General features: G+C 53.2%; 1 protein-coding gene across 2 annotated transcripts in view; it reads right to left on the bottom strand.

The window, feature by feature from the left end:
* DGKD (diacylglycerol kinase delta) overlaps positions 1-13336 on the bottom strand; it is a 114143-nt gene extending 100807 nt beyond the window's left edge. Inside the window, exon 1 of one of the 2 annotated variants that reach the window (XR_006356344.1) lies at positions 13185-13312. The gene's annotated coding sequence lies outside the window, so the exon portion shown is untranslated. Of the gene's footprint in view, positions 1-13184 lie in introns of both variants that reach the window. The other variant, XM_044002483.1, reaches the window with a different exon arrangement.
* Between the last annotated feature and the right edge of the window lie 6173 nt (positions 13337-19509).

Here is a 19509-nt window from a genome sequence, read left to right as displayed (position 1 = left end):
CAGCTCCAAGGAGCTTCCTGGGCTACCTGAGCCCATGGCTGCCCTGTACCCAACGCATCGGGAACCACTTTATCAGAGTCCGCTACCGTCAAGGGCCACACCCTGATGCCCTGTCCATCCATCAACCTCCAGCCCTACTCAGAGAAGCAAAGAGCCTAGTCTGCTCTGGGAGGGCTGGTCTTTGATGGCCCTGGGCGGCCTACATGGGACACTGGGGAGTGGGACACTCCGTCTCCTTATCTGTAAAATGGAGGGGCTTGGCTAGGTGGCTTCTTCGGTTGTCTCCAGCTCTCTGCATCCCCAAATGCACCAAGAAGCCGCAAGGCCATGGGCTCGTCCTGGGAAGGATTCGTCCTGGGAAGGATTCCTCGGAGAAGCAGGCCTCCTTCCAAAGATCGCCGCCACGGGCTCAGCAATCACAACGTCAAACTCCCCTAGATGGTGAGAGGGCACACACAGCCCTGGGCCTGGAGTCAGGAGACCAGGGTTCAAATCCTGTCTCAGGGCCTACAAGCTGTACCAATGGGGTAAACCCGGATTCTCTGCCATCATCTCCAGAGGCGTCGAGAAATGGGAGCTGGTCTCTCCAGCTGTGCTTTCTTCATGGCCCCCTGGAGCTTGAAATGAGGAACAAGAGGCATGGAGGGAGCACAGCCTGAACCTACCAAGTTCCAGACCTGGGACACCAGGAGCTCACAGCGTTTCTGAGGGGGGGGGGGACCTGAGGCCCAGAGGGACCACATGCCCAACCTCCCAGGGCAGGGCTCTTTTCAGCTTGTCTCCCGGCCTCCCCAGCCACCACCATGAGGCTCTATGGCCCGGGCTCTGCTTCTCCCCAGACTGGTCTTTGTGCTCATTGAACCTGTTACTACCCTCGGCTTCCAGTTCCCTGCAAGCATTTTTGTGCCTTATTTACCCAGCTGAAAACCACTCTCTTTCATCAACCAATCAAATTAATTCATTAATCTTCAAGCATTCACTAAGTGATTGCTACGGGCCAGGCACCGGAAGGGCAAAGAATGAACCCTTCCTGCCCCCAAATTCACGTCTCTAGAGGAGAGAGAAGATGACCTGGAGGCGACAGGCTGCTCTCCCTGCGGCCCCCAGGGTCCTCATCGGCTCATCTCTGCCAAGCTCGGGTCACGGCCTCTTTGTCCACCTTTACCCTGTTCCCTATGAGCAGGCTGGGCTCCTTGGGCACTCCTGACCTTTGGGGAAGTCCAGGCCACTTCTTCCTCCTCCTCCTCCTCAGTTCCCTGCCCTTGTGTCTGTTTACAATCTCAGGGAGTCAATGAGCTTCCTCTCTCTAGACCCCCCCCCCCTTCCTTCTTCAGTAGAATCACTGCCATGGGGTCGGGGGAATTTGCCAGCATTCATCCCTCCTGAGACAAATTCCCCTACGGTTTGAGGACAGGAGATCCCATCGATCCTCGCACCCCAAATCCAGCGTCCACAGCTGATTGTCCTCACACGCTTCCCCCTTCTCCAACATGAACTCTGCTGGTGCGCTTCCTTCCTCCCTGTTCCTGCTCCTGTCCCCTGGGCCAAGCGGGTGAAGCAGAGCTCCATCTTCCCTGAAACCCCCCCCAAGTCCAGAATCACAGAATCTCCAGGGCCCACATATCCACGAAGAATGGTCACCTGGTGTTCTGCTTAAAGACCTCAGGGCAAAGGGCCAACTGCCGACCTCTGACCCTTAGCAGTAAGTGACTAGGGGGTGGGGGGAAGGCCCCTGGCCTCCTGGGGCTGATCCATCACACCGAGAGCCTGAGAGCCAGGAGGTCACTGGCTGGGGAGGGATGAGGTGATATCCTTGAGGGTTCTCCTTAAAAGGTCAAGGGTTAGGGAGGAGCTCTCCAAGGTCCCACCTCCACCCTCTCCAGCCAACAGGAGGGAGGAGGGAGGGGGGAACAGGGAGGGGGAAGGGAAGGAGGAAGGGGGGAGGGAGGGAAGGGGGGGCAGGGAGGGCGAGCCCCAGGGCAGGGGCTGGGAGGAAGGGGAGGCTTCCAGCGGATTCCCCGGGCAGAAGGATGACTTTCTAGAGATCCAGAAGTCCAGGAGATCAGCCGCGTGGGGACATTTCTCCCCAATGTTGCTAGTTCTGCCTTCTAAGGCCGAGAGAAACAAATCTATTCCCGCTGGCCAAGATGGCCCTTGAAACACTTGGCAGACAGCTGTCAAACGCCCCACCCCCACTGCTAAGTCTTCTCCCTCCCCTGGGCATCTGTGGCTCTGCCTGGTTTCAACTCGAAGGAACAAGATGTCCCACCTGGGCCGCCCCGCCCCCTTGCCCCCTCCTTTTGTGCAGTGCCCTCCCCCCAGATTGTGAGCTCCTTGGGGGAGGGGACTGTCTTTTATTAATCATATCAGTGCAGTGTCCGGCATATAGTAGGCACCTAATAAATGTGGATTGGGTTGGATTGCCCGGGTTAAATGTCCCTCTCGCTGGCTGTCAGCTGGACTTCACAGGACGTGAACCCTTCCTTCTCTGGACACTCTCCACTTTAAGAATATCCTCCCCAAAATGTGCTGCAGAGAACTAACTCACAGTGGTCTAGATGTGCTCTGAAGACAGCAGAGGACAGCGGGCCGGCCACCTCCCTGACCTGGACCTGAGGCTTCTCTGAGGGCCTGACTCCCTTGGCGCACTCACTGGGGCCACTGAGGTACTGGTCCTGACTACTACCCACACCCCAGTCCCACTCTGACAAACTGCTGTGGGGCCTCAGGAAATGGATGCTTTAATCCATTTGTCCCTATTCATCAGGGTTGATGGAGCCCGAAGATCTAGGCCTTCAAGATCTCTGGGAATCCTCAATGGTGTGTTAGCTGTCCCACCTGGCTTCGGGTCATGGCAAATTGATCCAGCGCAGAGCTGAGCCGAGCCGAGCTGAGCCCCTGGGCCCACCCCAGTGCTCTGGCCAGTCCATTAGTGACTGATCCTTTCCCAAATTGCCCAAGTGAATGATCGTCCTGCCCACAGCCCAAGAGCCTTGGCTAACATCCAAGTCACCTCTTTCTAGGGCATCCCCTGCTCTGCCAGCTCCCTGCACAATAGTTTTGATTCCGAAGCATTTCCCAAGCAGAACATGGTTCGGGAGTTGGAGTTCAAACCCCCAACCCAACGTTCCCTGCCTTTGGTGTCTCCGTCAGCATCACAGAAATAGACAGCACCACCCATTTCTGCTGAGGCTTCCTCTGCTTGGGTACTATCATCTCTCCCCTATTATTTCCAGCAAGGCCCCGAGGCCGAAGATGAGGGGCTAATACAGATCTGTGGCACACTCTGCTCCCAAAGCAACTGGGATAAGGGGAGAAACTAGGAAGAAAAATGGAAAACCAATGTTCTTCCAGGGAGCTACCCCAAACCCACTCCTCCTAAGATCTGGAGTCACTCTGGGATCGTAGAAGCTATGTCCAAAACTGACCAAAACCAAGGGTTTCACAGAGAAGGTGAGCACCTCAAGTCGGGCTCTCCCCACTGCCCAGAATTCCCTGTTCTTGTCAAATGAGCCTGGAAGTCCAGAGCCTAAATCCTTTTGAGTGTGATCCAGGCAGAGAAAGCGGTCAAAGTCCAGGCAAGTCTCTTACTGCAGCAAGGCTGACAGATGCAGGTGCTTCTCACATTCCACAGAGAAATGGCCATTTCTTCCATGCTTAAGGAAACAAAAAGGGGTTTTGTGGACTGACTCCAGCACCAAAGCCACCCTATTTTCTCAGTGCTTAGGCTACTGATAAGGGTGTGGATTCAGCCCCACACCCATTTAGTATGCACCCTTGTGTGCAGAGCAGTACACAACAGCAGAGGCACTGGCCCCTGGCCTTCCAGGACTTCCAGTCTCTAGAGGACACACACCACAGACACACCCAGCTTACTTTAATGCCCCAAAGATGGATGCAGCAGTGGGTCAATGTAAAGTCTCAGGAAGGAGGGACAGGTTCACATGAAAGGAAAGCGCTAGGGTACGAGGCAAAGAACGTCTGACCTGAATTAGGAAAGTAGAGTTGAGTCCCAGCCTCTGAACCCACCCCCATCTCCAGACTATGGACAAGATGCATCCTCTGTCTGTGCCTCCACCTCCCATGGGTATGATTAGGGCCGGGGCTGCCCCAAAGCCTGCCGAGTGCCCTGAGCCGGGCAGGGGATGGAAGAGATGAAATGGGCAGAGGTCACACTGCGGGACACAAGTGCACCTGCTCCTAGCATTGCCCCTCCCACCAGGGAAGGGGCCCTTTCAGAGTCAGCTCAAGTGGGTCCCGATGGACGTGAGGAGGGGAATGCTCTCTTGCTCTTGTTTTGGAAACAGAAGAGTGATGTGGATCAGAGAACCACACAATCAGAGGGAGCCCAGACTGGTGGAAGGCAAAGAGGTCAACAGTTCAACATCACAGGTGTCCAGTCAGGTACCCCAGTGCTATGCTGTGGACGACCTAGAAAAGGGCATCACTGATGGAGTGGTCATCTGAATAGGAGGTGACACAGATGCAATGGAGGAAGCTAACACACACTTAATGACAGTCAAGATTCAGAAACCTCCAGAGACACGCCAGCACTGGGATGAATATAAGAGAAGATGAAAATCAAAAGGGAGAAATGTCAAGTTTTTCACAAGACCACAAAAAAATTAAATTTACAAAGATAACATGAAGGAGGCAGTTGTATTGAAAAAGATCCTGGGGTTTTAGTGGACTAAAAGTTCAATCAGAGCCAGGGATGATGAGAATCATCAGGCCTTGGCTGCAGACGGTGAAGAGTCAAGGATGACCATGAGGTCTTGCATCTTTGGCCTAGAGACACTGAGGGTGATGTCCCTGGACAGAAATAAGGAGGTGAGGAAGAAGAGAGAATCGTGCAGGGAAGATGAGTCCTGCTCTGGACATGCTGATCTGGAGATGTCCAAGGGCCGTCCATGTGAACCAGATTCTATATTCTCAGCTAGTTTTTCTTTCTTTCCTTCCTTCCTTCCTTCCTTCCTTCCTTCCTTCCTTCCTTCCTTCCTTCCTTCCTTCCTTCCTTCCTTCCTTCCTTCCTTCCTTCCTTCCTTCCTTCCTTCCTTCCTTTCCTTCCTTTCCTTCCTTTCCTTCTTTCTTTCTTTCTTATGAGGCAATTGGGGTTAAGTGACTTGCCCAGGGTCACACAGCTAGTAATTGTTAAGTGTCTGAGCCCAGATTTGAACTCAGGTCCTCCTGAATCCAGGGCCGGTGCTCTATCCACTGTGCCACCTAGCTGCCCCTTGGCTAGTTTTCATTCCACTGCTTCTGGGATGAGCAAAGTCAATGGAACCAAAAGGAAGCCTGTGAGATGCTCTGGATGTTACTGGGGCAATAAAGAACTTGAAATTTGTTTCTAACTGAAGGCTTAAGTCTTTATCTCTATTTGACTCTGATATTTATGTATTTTGGTCCCACTAGTTTTCCTAGTTTTAGCAGATCCAAATTTAATCTTTGGAAATCGGTTCCAGCAAATCTGAAACCTCTTCAAACAATTAAGCTGGTTCTCCAGTCGCTTGAAGTTAAAATGTGTCTTGAAGCAGGTGGGGTTTCCTCTTTCCTTGTTTTTGTCCAAGTCTTGGACTCTAGGTCTTAACATGGGCAGCTTTTTTACAGCCTAACACTCCAAATGTTCCATTGCCAAGCTACGGTCATCTGCTCCAGGAGGCACAGGGCTGCAGGCATGGAGAGCACTCCTGCTATGAACAGTGACACCACCATATTTACATAGAGTGCTTTACTTAAGATACCACCGCCTCTGATCCCCTCCCAACAGCAGGCCTTATAAATGACTGTCCCCACCTACACAGAGTTCCATTAGCCAATCAGCACACACTTAATGAAGTGCTGACTGTGTGCTGGGCACTGTCCTAAGTGCTCGTGCGAGATTCCTGACTCCATCCTTTCAGACATCCTCGGCCTTCCTCCAGGCATTTGGCATCTTGCAAATAACCTCTCCCTTGCTTGTTCTTAGTGTTCTGCTGTATTTGCATGTGTTGTGTATGTTCATCTCTCCAAGTACATGTACACAGACACACACACCTCCGATGACACCTTTCAGGCCACTGGTCACTGACAAGCTATGGCCAGGAACGTGCTGGGGCTGGCATTGGGGTTGTTGGCACTAGAGGTGACCAATTCTAACCTGGAGGAAATATTGATAAGGGATAGAGACCAAAGGCAACGACACTATGGAGACTGCTTCACCCTGAAAACTCTGCCTTGCGTTGGCTCTTTACAAAGCAGATCAATCCTTTAAGCCACTTGGGAAACTTGTTATCCTCCCAGTCCATTATTTGCTCAAAGAGTTTAAATGAGGGAGGCTCCCTCACAAATGGGTTACTTCACTGTGACCTGCGATAGTACGACAGAGTCCAGCGTCCCCCAAATAACAATCAAATGGATGCTCCTGAAACTAGAATGAATGATGCTTCTCTGGGAGCACAACTCCTAAAGGATTCCCTTCTGAGCCCTGCCCTTGTCTCCAATCCCTTTAGCCCTTCCCCTCTCCAACAGATCCCTTGATGACCACAGTCCAAGCTGAAAGGGTCACGGTTAGTGAAGCAAACAGAGGTATTCTGGTAGAAGCACCAAGCCAGGGATCCAAGGGCCAAATCCTGTCCCCCTCTCTGTTTTGGTGTGGTCTCCAAGCTAAGAACTTTTAAAAAAATGTTTAAAGACAGCAAATCTTTATTTTTAAAAATACAAATTAATGAACAAAAACAGTTGGATGGACAGGATCTCGTGCTGTAGGCCTTAATGTGCTATCTTCCTATAAGCAACTGACAAATCTGAGTTTAAAGAATGAATGAAAAAGCCAAGATTCAAAAGCTAATGCAGGAGGGAGGACTGAAGATGCTGAAAAGGCCTCTACCCAGCACTTAGTGGGCAGTCCGCTGATGCCCTGACATTCTTTGTATTAGGTATTTGTGACTGTGTGAGAGATACATCAATCATTCCAAGTTCCAGGAGAGAAGCCGCATCTTATCTAAACTTTGTATCTTCCCTCTGCTGTTAGCACAGTACTCTGCACGCAGTGAGAACACAAGTGTGTGTGTGTTGGCCCTAAATGAACTGAGAAGACACTAGCTCCCCCAAAGAGCTTTTCATCCTTATCTGAATCATATAGTAGGGAGGGAGGAAGAGAGGAAGGAAAAGAGAAAAGGAGGGAAAAAAGGAAGGAAGGAGGAAAGAAGGAAGTATTAAGAATACAGATACAAGCAAAAAGGCAGGCCTGTGCTCACAAAGCTCCCGTTCTAACATGGAAGACAACATGCAAAAGGAAGTTGAAGAGAAGGGGGAAGTAAGGAGGGGGGGGGTGTTGGTGGAGTGGGGCACGATTCTGAAAAGTCAGAGACTGGGCCAGAGAAGAATGACTGCTACTGAATGAAGTCAAAGTTAGCAAGAAATCACCTTAGAGTCTTTGCCTTTGCCTCATTTGCCATCCGACTCCTGGAAAACTGTTGTTTGGTTTTGTTCAAATTTAGAATCAAGGATAAATGTCTACCTAATCTTTCCAAGAATGGTCATTCTTACTTTGGAGAAGCCGTCTGAACTCCATGACCTTTTCATTCACACACTGAACAAACAGTAAGGCACTGGGGACTTTCAGATTTAAAAGCCATTCATCCAATTTGCTTTCCTACCCAGGCCAGTGATTTGTCAGGCTCCCAGGAGCTCACAAGGAGGGTGGGTGAAGGGCACAAGATCGGAGAGCCAGGAGGGACCTCAGCGGCCATACAGGACAACACATCAGATGAGTGGTCAGCCGGCCTCATGAAGTAAACTGAGTTCACAAAGCAACCCGGTGGAATCCCCAACCACCAACACCATAGAACCTTTGGGTAAGTGAAGACTTGGAAGGGAGGTCTGCTTCAGCATTTCCCCTTTACTAATCAGTGGGATTTTCAGAATTATCCTCCCAAGAGGGTGCTCTGATCTCCTTGTGGGTGGCCCGCTCTCTCCAGGCCTTCCACTCAATAGAGGAGCCACCCGGCACACCTGGGAAGTACTCAGGCCAGCCACAGTCAGTAAGTATTCATTAAGTGCCTACTATGTGCCAAGGCACTGTGCGGAGCCAACAGCTGGATGGGAGAAGGAAATACACAAAGAGAGGTTAGCTGGAAAGTTCTGAGCCTTCTAGAAAGGAAGACTTGGGCCCTGCAGCCTTGGACTCAGAGGGAGAGGAGGAGGCTGAGGGTGCAGAGTATCAAAGCCACGCATCTCCCTGAGGAGATTTCGAGCAGAGAAGCTGATGGAAGACAAGCAGCAGCCAGCCATCGGTTTGAGGTTCCTTTCCCCTCAAAGGCTGCCCGCCTGCTTTTCCAGGCATCGAGCTGGTTCCTCACACGCTCACTGGCTGATGACTTTTCTTAACTCTGACTGCAAGGACCTTCTCTCACAACATCCCTAGCACACTGGCCTGCTTGCTGGCTCCTGCATGTGGCATCCATCTCTGCCTCTGACCCCCAGGCCTGTCTTCCCATAGATGTGTACAGGGAATATGGGTCTTGTCTATGTTCACACTCGTCCCCTCAAACCGAACATATGCTCTTTGTGGGGAGGAACCATTTCTTCTGTCTTTGAATTTCTAGAACCTGGCACAAGGCAGGCACTTAATAAATGCTTGTTGAAGAGATCAATGTGCAATTGTGATTCTTCTAAAGACCACGACATCCCGTAGTGTGTAGTCCAATGACGTCACTGAGACAATACTGAGGTGGAAATGATCAACCTTCATGACACAGCCGGGCAACTGTACCACTTCTCCAGCGTATACCAGCTTGACCTGCTCACATTGGACTCTGGTTCCCGCTTACCGGTCAGGGCATGGCTAAGACAGGCCAAGGGAGAAAGACCAGGCTGCTCTGCCCAGCCGCACAGCACGGTCACTTGGCATCCAATCTGGTTTTCCAGCGTGGAGGCCTGTGTCAGTCTCTTGACTCTGGATTTCCCTGAGGGGGCACTGGAGGGCTCAGGGGCACGGCAGCCTCTGCAAACAGGGACATTCTGAGGGCCGTGCCACAAGGAGGAATCCTCCTTGAGTGTCCCTGTGGAGTCCCTGCTTTCTGCTCACAGTTCATCTGCTGAACTGGCCCATTTGTTTCTAGAAAGATGCGATTAGCACACATTTCTTTTGTCCCTTTTGGGAATTCCAAATAACCGTTTTAGGGGAGTACTCTATGAAAATATTCCCCCTTACTACAGGGCCAATGACAATTGCATTGATATTGACTAGACATGCAAGCCCATCACCACCGGCATGTTACTGCAGGAAGAACACAAGGCAGATCTGGGTTCGAACCCCGCCTCTGTCACCGCCTTTGGCAAGTTCCACTTCTCCCTCCGGGCCTCAGTTTCCTCATCTGTGAAATGAGGCCTAACTGGCCTCCAAGTCTTTAACTTCCTGATCATCCCCACCTCAATCCCCACTTCCTGCCTCCTGTCCCAGCTCCTCCCCTGAGACTCCAATCTTCTCTGGACAACATCATTTCCCAGCAGCCTTCTCACCCTGAAGATTCCTCCCCACTGCAGCCCCCCCCCCCAGAAGCTGCATTTGGGGGAGGTGCCCAAGTGCCACTAGGACTGCTCCAGACCCCCGCTTTCTAGCTCCTTCCCTCTTTAGACTGTCCGCTCCTAGAGGCCAAGGGCTGCTTCCTTTTTGCCCCTCTCTCCAAACAAGGGCCCTGCTAGACCAGAAGGGCTGACACTAAGGCGGGCAGAGGCCTCCTCCTTCCCACACTCTGACAGTTCCTAACAAGCCAATAGAAGAAAGAGCCTGAAGGTGCTGGCTTGTGCAGGTGTGGCCAGGCTGGAAGACTCGCATCCTCAGGGGGTTGTTAGACACACCCTGGCAGCCTGCTGTGCCAAGTCTGAACAGCTGACGGGCTGTCAAGAGAGACACCTAGAACCTGGAATTCTCCAGTCCCCAGCTTCTTGAACTGTGGGTCTGAATGTGGGGGGTCGCGAAAAATCTGGCAACAGTAAAAGCCTCTGTGTACCCGCTTTATACACACATGTACCTGTGGCCCAGGAAACATTTCTCAGGTGAAAAGGGGTCATGAGTGGAAACAGTTTAAGAGGCCCTGCTCTTGTCTGCCCCAAACAGCAGCAGAATTCTCTCTCTGAAGATCACTGGGGCTAGTGGTGCCCTGACCGCCACCAACACCACGGGGTCTGGCAACTTCCTGCCTTCCATCCGGCCAGCAGCCCGACCCTCTGATGTGCTGCCTCCCCTCTCTTAGAGGGAACTCCCTGACGGCAGGAGTGGGTCCCCAGCACATGGGACAGAACCTGGTACATGGTAAGGGCTTAATCCGTGCCTTCTGCTCATCCCCTCTCATTTAATAAACCTGGTGTCCAGGATCTCTCTAAGAAGCCCTAATCCTGGCTTAAAAGCAGAGCACATGACACAGTTACCCACCAAAGAAGGGCATGAGATGTGGGCAGACAGGACCGAGCGAGGCAGGAGAGCTGACACCAAGTAAAAGCTTGCCTTGATTGGTCACTATCTCACTGGACCCTGGAGGCAGGTGCGTTCATGAGCTTCATTTTACAGACAAGGACACTGAGGCAGACAGTGTCTTGGGGCCTGAGGTGAAATCACATATTCCTAACTGCAGGCTGGGTGCTCTGCCCACTGTACCACCCACCCAGTGTCTCATGAGGCCGTAAGATTCAAGGATCTTTGAGGGTTTGGCCCAGTCAGTCGGTCAGTCAATCAGTACTCGATCATTTAGGCCAAGGTCTGCAGACTAAGAAGGTCATGAAGAATTTAATTTCTGCTGATAATTAGCAGTGCTTTCAGTGTTTTGCTCAGTGGCTGGGTTACATGAAACGGCCTTTGATGTTCAGGGCACGCAGCCCCTCACCCCCCAGGGTCTCCTTTCCCCCTGGCCTTCTCCCCCTCTCTGATAATGCAGGGGCCTCCAGAAATCCTTGGAGGGGGGGAATGGTTGCCCAGGGAAAGAACCCACCTGCAGTGCAAAGCACAGGTTGTTTGGGGAATTAAAAAAGATGGGGTGGAATGTGCAGAAACCCCTCGGGTGATCCCAGGAAAGCATCAGCCACTGACAGAAACCAGGAGGAGGGGTCCTCAGCCAAGAAATGGATGCTTCTCCCTTTTCTCTCTGGGAGACCATTCTTGGCTGCAGGAGGGCAGGGGGGTGTCCAAACACCAGCCTTCGTCTCAGCCTCAGGCCAACACACCTGAAGCACGCACCGGCTACGTGCTTCTGGGTTCTAGGTCACCATGGCACTGAGACCTCTCACTGCGGGACCTGGTGTTCTTGGCCTAGTCTGACTCAAAGGGACCAAAGCGCACGATCTTCTTCCGCCAGGTTAGAAAGGGGCAGCCATGGCTGGGGGGCAGGGCCAACAAGTCCCAGAGCTGACCCTCCCTTTGGAGGGGGCCCAATGTGCTCACCTCCCTCTTGGAGCCTTTGCCAAGATTCCTTTGGGCCACCCCCATCTTCGCCTGGGTATTTACACAAGGTTATGCTAAGTGCCACAATGCCTACAGCACGGGGCCCAGGGTCAGGAAGACACGAGTTCAGAGCCAGCCTGGAATAGTTCCTTGCTGTATGGACCTTGGCAAGTCACTTGATCTTTGTCTGCCTCAGTTTCCTCCTCTGTAAAATGGGGGTGATAATAGCACCAACCTTAATATTTGTAAACACTTGGCACAATGCCTGGCATGCAGAAGGTGCTACATCAGTGGTAGCTATCATCATCCCCACCCCCCTCACCACCATCATCATCATCGTGAGGTGCCTTTTATTTTTCCTGAAAGCTAGAACATTCCTCTTCCCCTTCAAGGGCGTGAGGGGGATGGCCCCCAGCCCAGAGGCAAACCCACCTAGCTCAGTGGAACGCCCCCCACAAGGAGACCCCCTGGATCTCTTAGCACAATCACCCCGACCACGAGGGCCCAGGAGAGCAAAGCTGGGGCTGGATGGGATGGGAGTCTCTGCTCCCTCACTCCCCAGGGGCAAGACCCTGGGCTAGTCACTTCCCAGGCTTCTAGAACATGACAGGGCTGGACTCCTTGGTCTCTGAGTGTCCAAGACTCCCCCTGCCACCGTCCGGAGGACGGGCCTGGGCAGCACACATGGGGAGCTAAGGCTCAGACTTTCTCTGGGGTCAGTGAAGGAGGGAACAGAGTTCCACTTTTGGACTTGCTAGAGCCAGGTCTAAAACCTCTATTTAGGGAGTGGGGAGGCCTCTGGTAGGGACAGGAAGACAGAGGGGAGCCATGACCTGGGGAAGAAGAGAAAGAGAGAGAGGGAAGGAAGGGGGGGTCTGGGTGAGGTTTTAAAGTGGGGTCTGGGTAAGGCTATAAGGGGGGGTCTGGGTAAGGCTATAAGGGGGGTCTGGGTATGGCTATAAGAGGGGTCTCACTAGGGCTATAAAGGGGGGTCTGGGTAAGGCTATAAGGGGGGGTCTGGGTAAGGCTATAAGGGGGGTTTGGGTATGGCTATAAGGGGGGGTCTGAGTATGGCTATAAGGGGGGGTCTCACTAGGGCTATAAAGGGGGGTCTGGGTATGGCTATAAGGGGGGATCTCGGTAGGGCTATAAGGGGGGGTCTGGGTACGGCAATAAGGCGGGGATGAGGAAACAGCGAGAGGGTACAGAAGGAGGCAGAGACAGGGCGAAGTGGAGAACAGGGGAAAGGGGATGGGGGGAAGGGGGGGTCTGGGCTCGCTGCCTTTGCACGTCCCCAGGGGCCGGAGCCCTCCCTGCCTTGAGCATCTATTCCGGGGACCCTCCTGGACAGAAGAGGAGCTCAGCGAGGGCAGGCGCGCCTTCATTCTCTGGAAGGGGGTCCTGGTGCACACAGTAGGCGCTCAGACAAGGGGCGCTGATTCACTGATTCACACCTGGGGGAGAAGGGGGGCTGGGAGAGAGGGGGTGAGAGGCAGAGACGGAGGACGGTGGGAAGCTGGGGGGATGAGGCCGGAGCAGAGGCGATGGTGGGGATGTCTAAGGAGGCTGGGAGAAGGGGGGAGGGGGGACTGGTGCAGAGGGGGAGGGGGACACTGCGGGGGAGGGGGGGCTGGTGCAGAGGAAGACGGAGGATAGTGTAGAGGGGGAGGGGACAGTGGGGGGGGGGAAGGGCCAGCGCTGGGGGGGGGCGGCGCACGAGCGGGGAGGGGGCGCGGGCCGCAGCCCCCCGGCCCGGCCGGGCCCTCACCTTGTGCCGGATCTGGCCGGACGTGGACACCTTGCGCAGCAGCTTCTGCGGGGAGCCCGGCTCGGGCTCGGGCTCGCTGTCGGACGAGTCTTCGGGGCCCGCGGGGCCGGAGCCGGGGCCGGGCCCGGAGCCGGGGCCGGGCGCTCCCGGGGCCTGCGGGGCCGCCGGGGGCCGGGGCGGCGGCGGGGGAGGCCCGGGGGCCGCCGCCATGCTGCTCCCGCTGCCGCTGCTCCCGCGGCGCCGCCTCCGCCTCCTCCGGGGCCGGGGGCCGGGCCGGCTGTGGGGGCGGGGCCGGGGAGGGGGAGGGGCGCCGCCTGGCGGCCGCCCGAGACCGCGACGCCTGCGCCTGGGTCCCACCCCGGCCACGCCCACTCCCGCCCACCCGGAGGGGCGGAGGGAGGGGGAGAAGGAGCTGGGAGGGCGGGGGAGGCGGGGGAGGGAAGAGGGAGGAGTGAGCCTTGGGTTGGAGAAGAGGGAAGAGTGGCGGGGGGGGGGGGGGGGAGAGGGGGAGGAGGGAGAGGGGAGGGGAAGAAAAGGGGGAAAGGGGTGATGGAGAAGGCGAAGGGTGAGGGGAAAGGAGGGGAAGGGAGGGAGGGAGGAGGAGAGGGAAGGGAGGAGGGAGAGAAGAAGGAAGGGAGGAGGAGGGGGAGGAGAAGGGGTGAGAAGGGGAGAAAGGGGAGAAGAAGGTGGAAGAGGAGAGACGGGTAGAGGGGGGGTCCTGGGGGCGTGAACACGGGGTAGAGGCGGACAGCAAGATGGAGGGGATGGGGCAGTTCCTCCCATGGAATGGAAGCCCCTTGTCTGCCCAGCTCCTGGGCTGGCCAACAGAAGGAGGGACTCATTAAGCACCGAGTGTTTGGTATTTCAGAAGAGCTGGGGGGGGAGGGGGGAGGCATCCCCTCCATCCTCCCCACCATTGGGAGAGCCCGGGCTGGTGAGGCTCTGAGCAGGCAGGAGGTCTGCCTGAACAGGACAGCGGAGACAGCCGAGTCCGGCCCTGGGCCTGTTTCCTCAAATGTAAAATGAGGGGGTTCGGGTTAGCCGACATCCGAGGCTCTTTCCGGCTCTGGACCCAAGGCGGGCCCTGTTCTAAGCGCATTACAAAAAGGATCACATTTAATCCTGGGAGGTGGGTGCTATGATTATCTGGAGGCAAACAGAGGGGACGTGACTTGCCCGGGGTCACCCAGCTAGGAAGTGTCTCAGGCCAGATTTGCCCTCTAGTCTTCAGAATGGGGAGCTGTGGCTCTATCCACTCCATCTATTAGAGTGTTAGAGAGGATGAGTGGACTGAAGTGAGGTCTCACAGGCAGTAAACAGTTTGCACTGGGGTGCAAACCAAGGTCCTCTCATGTCAGATCCAAGCACAAAGTCCTTCCTCTGATCGAGGGACAAGATGGGGGAGCATCAGTCCGCCATGGAGGACCACCGAGAGGAGGTCCCAAGGAGGTGGTGTCCAAAGGAGGGTTAGGGAAAAGCAGAGACTGGAGCCCTAGACCCGCGGATTCCCCGGGGACTAAGACGATTCTCCGAGGGCAAGGAGAAATTGGTTTTGCGGACTCCAGGAGGCACTTTCACCCAGATTTGGGATACAGCTGCTCCTCCCACAAGCAGGATGAGAGTTAAAAGGGACCCCAGCGGTCCTGTAGCCCAAGCCACACACCAGAGATCTTCACTATGAGGAATGGACCTATTTGAAGAGTCCCAAAGAGACGGAATTCGCTCCTTGCAGCAATCCATTCAACCTTGGGACAGTGACATCAAGCCTAAATCAGCCTTCTTGCAACTTGAAGACCTCCCTGACTCTCCAACAATTCTTGATTCTGCTCTTGGGGGCCAAGCCTAATCTCTCACATAAGAGCCCTTCAGACTGGGACCCCCAGGCTAAAAATCCTCATTTCCTTCAACTGACCTTTAAATGGAAGGGACTCGACCTTCCACCAACTTGGACTCCCTCTTTAGAATGCTCTTGATCTCATCACTGTCCTTAAACTGCCTGGCCCAGGCCTGACCACAGTGCTCCAGATGGTGCCTGACCAGGGCAGAGTGCAGAGGGCTTGTCACCACCTTATGCCTAGAAGCCCAGACTCTTTTAATGTAGCCCATTAACGAACGGAAAAATTGGGGCCAGAGCTGTGGTTCTCAGCCTTTTTAGCTTCTGAGGGCCCCTTTTAAATGTCAGTTTCCTAGACCCCACCCCCACTCCCACCCCTCACATGGTAATAGTTATACTACAAATGTTAATTGAGAAAATGCAGGATGACAAAAAGTTACTATGAATTCAGTAACACTTTTAAATTAATTTGTAATTCCTTACAAGGACATCAAAATTTGAAGGGGAAAAGGAATACACATGTGTGAGTCATGTAATTTATTCATTCTTTAGAAGGTAGGAGACCCTCTATAATAACTGCCCATCACTCAGAGGACTGAGGTACCAAAACATGGGCTTGTAGCTGCAGGAAGGCCAGAGTCTGGACTTCAAGTTATGGATCAGCTCCAAAGGGCCCTGTCCTTGGCCTGCTCCATGTTTTTTATAAAAGGCTTAAATGAAAACTGAGACGACACATTGATTAAGTTGTGAAAGACAAGAAACTGGAAGACTGCTGAGGACTTCCCCTCCATGGAATCACAGAGTTAGAGCTGGAAGGAAAACCCCAACAACCTTGAGGGTCCAACCTCCTCATTTTATTTTGTTTTGGGGTTTAGTTTTGTTTTGTTTTTTGCAGGCAGTGGGGGTTAAGTGACTTGCCCAGGGTCACACAGCTAGTGTCAAGTGTCTGAGGCCAGATTTGAACTCAGGTACTCCTGAATCCAGGGCCGGTGCTTTAACCACTGTGCCATCTAGCTGCCCCCAACCTCCTCATTTTAAAGAAATGAAAAAAAAAAGTATGGATATGATTTTATATATAGTTATGATTTTGTTATGTGGAACTTGACAAATACTTGTATATACAAAGTAGAATTTAAAAAGGATTAAACAGGGCAGCTTGGTGGCACTAGCCCTGGATTCAGGAGGATCTGAGTTCAAATCCAGCCGCAGACACTTGACACTGGGCTGTGTGACCCTGGGCAAGTCACCTAACCCTCCCTGCCCCTCCCCCAAAGGATTAAATATAAAACTTTGAATCTCTGTTGTTGTTCATCCTTCTGGAAGAGGACCAATGACATCAGCAGGATCATGTCTATCTAGACTTGTAGGTGAATTGGATTTAAGTGAGGCAGGGCTGTGTAAAGTCACCAGCCTCACTCATTCCTCCAGAGCCACTGGAGTCCAGTGGCTAGACACAAGTCAGGATGACTGGGATGCACTAGGAGACCTTGGCCTCTGTTTGTCTGAGGCAACACCCATTCAGTGATTAAAGCTTAGGTAAGAATTGAGGTCAAAGATGGCCTACTTTGCCTTCACAAAAGAATCAATCAGAGGGGGAAGACGCTCAGAGTTTCTGGCCAGAATAGAAACAATTGCTATTTACCCTCTCTCTGAGCCATTAAAAGCCAAACAATGAGCAAGGGAGGCTTGGGCTGGGACCTGTTATTGGCCAAACAGTGAGAGCCAGAGCCAGAGTAACTTGGGTTTCAAGGCATAGTTGTTAGAGCCTGTTGAGGGGGAGGGGTTCTTGTGGAAATAATCAATTCAAAATGTTGGCCTCCAAGCTGATTTCTTTGACTTCCTTCTGTCCTCTTCATGCATTTAAAAAATGCTTCCTGTGACTTTTTTCTTACCCGCATTTTACACCAGGAGACTGAGGCCTAGCACCTTGAAGGTCATGCAGCTAGTAAATGGCAGAAAAAGAATTGGAACTCAAGGCCTCTGGTTCTGTATCCAGCCCCTTATCCATTACACCCGTAACAAGCAATCAATCAGCATATATTAAGATCTACTACAGTATGTGCTGTTTGCATGATTGTGACATTTATCGTGTGATATAATGTATAATAATTTAATAACAATAATAAAAGTTAGGAACATGCCTTCACCTATACTGAGATCATGGACCAAATGGATTGCAGGAAGGTCAATGTGGATCTTAGAAAACCGGCTCAGTAAGCACCGGAGAGAGGAGGCCTGGTTTGGCAGCAGCTTCTTGAGAAACCACAAAAGAGTTTTAGCAAACTGCAGGCCCAGGAAACCCACCGTGCTCTGGGGCTCCATCAGTTGAGTCAGAGTGTCCCAAACAAGGGACAGTAGAGGCGGTGTCTAGGCTGGGCTACTCCAATCACAAACGGAGCAGTGTGTGGAATTCTGGACACCGGATTTAAGCAGGTCGTTGACAAACTGGACAGTGTCCAGGGGAGGGTGAGCCAGGATGTGGTGAGGACTGGAAGGCATAGTGGGAGAAAATCCTTTGGAAGAGCTGGGACTCTGACTTAATAGAAAGCAGGCGGGATTTGGGGTCCGAGGACCTTGGGAAGCCCCTCCGGAGCCCTTGGCTTCAGCCTCTCCCTCTGTGAAATGAGGGGGATGGACCAGATGACCTCCTTCCTGGTAAAGGGTTCATTTCTCAACTGAACTCCCCAAGGACTGGGACCGGCCTCTTTCCTTTTCTTTGTAACCCTGGGGCTTGGCACAGTGCCTTGCACAAAGGAGGCCCTTAATAAATGACTGGCTGACTGACCATGATCCTGGGAGGTAAGCAGTTATTTTTAGCCACATTTTACACATGAGGAAACTGAGGCTCCATTTAAATGACTTGCCTAGGGTCACACAGCTGGTAAGTGGGAAAGATGGGACTCAAAGGTGGGTCTCCTAACCCCAAGGCTAGAGCTCTTCCTACATACCATGTGGTCTTTCCCCACCCATTATTTAACGCCCCGAAATAAGCATTTATTAAGAATCCGCTCTAGTGCGGGCCCTGTGCCATACACCAAGTACCCAAGCAGAGAAAACAAAGACAATGCCTGCCCTCCCGGCGCTTACATTGTAGTGGGGTAAAGACAACTCACTGAAGGAGCTGAAGGCCGGGTGGGGGTGGGGAGGTAGCTAGGGAAAGTCTGGGGGGAAGGGAGGGCATGATGATGTTGCCGTTCATCCTTTTGTTTCCCCTGGGAAGGGAAGATCGAAAAGCCCAAAGGAGTCCAGCTGGGTAGGAAATAAGAGCCGGCTAGTCCAGGTTTCCTCCTTACATGGAAGTTCTGGGAGGAGCCTCCTCTCCTGCCCTCCAATCAGAGAGGCCCCAAGGACAGAGGCTACTGACGAGGTGTGAGTTCCAGGGCTGAGCCGGGATCCTGCAGGATGAAGAGGTCCCGGAGGGAAGGTGGGGAAGTCCAAAGAATGGCCGCAGGGTGGGAAACGAAAATCCAGGGGATTTGTAGGATGTGGGGGAAGGAAGGCCCGGTGGTTTGGGACTGGTGGCGACTGCAGTGGGACGGCTGGGGCCTGTTGGAGAAGCTGAGCCCATTCCGGATGCTAGCTGGGAACCTGGTAGACATACAAGCATGCTTGCCCTTTACTCCAGAGAACCTCCCCCATTGCCCTTTAAATAGTGAAACAGACAGCGCCCCGAAACCCATCGCATTCCCCCAGAGTTACAGATAATGAATGGTGCCAAGAAATGGTCTTTGGTTTGTGATTATTAGACCTGGGAAATGGGGACGCAGAAGGGCAGCTCCATACTCCTCTGGCAGCTCTCACCAACCTGCAGTCTCCTTGGCAGATGGGGCTGGAGGTGGGGGAGGGGAGTGTCTGCTCCAGTCATTCTAGGGCGGAGGGGAGGGGAGCAACACTCCAGCTAACGCTCCTGAGCGCCCACCGGTGTGTTTCTCATTAGCCCGCCAGCTGACTCAATTCATGCTTAACTAACAACCTATTTCCTCAAAAGACAAAGCAAAAATAATTACACAACTTTCTACACACCCTCTAACCAACGCGCACAACATCTGTGGGGGAGAGTGGACATAAACTAGAATAGGCTACAGTGGCCCTCGGATTGTCCTTCCCAAGGCCCCTGATGGGCATGAGGTTCAGGCTGGACTGGTCCGTGCGCTCGCTGGGTCCAAGAGTGCTCCACTGCTGCTCCGTTCCCGGACCGGAGAGATGAATGCCAGGCCAGGTTGCTGTGCTGTTGGGATGGAGCCCTACTCTTTCAGGAAGGGCAGAGACCCTTAGTCTGTGATTCCCCGAAGCTTCCCTAGTTTTGCTTCTTTGGCTGAGCTCTGAAGGGCCTCTATCTCCTAGGCATCGGGCAGCACTGCAGAAAACCCTGGCCTCTCTCTTCCCTGCAGCTCTGGGGTCTTTTCCCAGACTAGTTTCCTAGTTCATCGCTGGGTCCTTTCTGTGAGAGACCCCATTGAAGCTTAAGTTGACGAACCGTTACATTACAAA

This window comes from Dromiciops gliroides, chromosome 4, assembly GCF_019393635.1.
Source record: "Dromiciops gliroides isolate mDroGli1 chromosome 4, mDroGli1.pri, whole genome shotgun sequence".
Lineage (NCBI taxonomy): Eukaryota > Metazoa > Chordata > Mammalia > Microbiotheria > Microbiotheriidae > Dromiciops > Dromiciops gliroides.
This window is presented reverse-complemented; position numbering and strand designations above follow the sequence as displayed.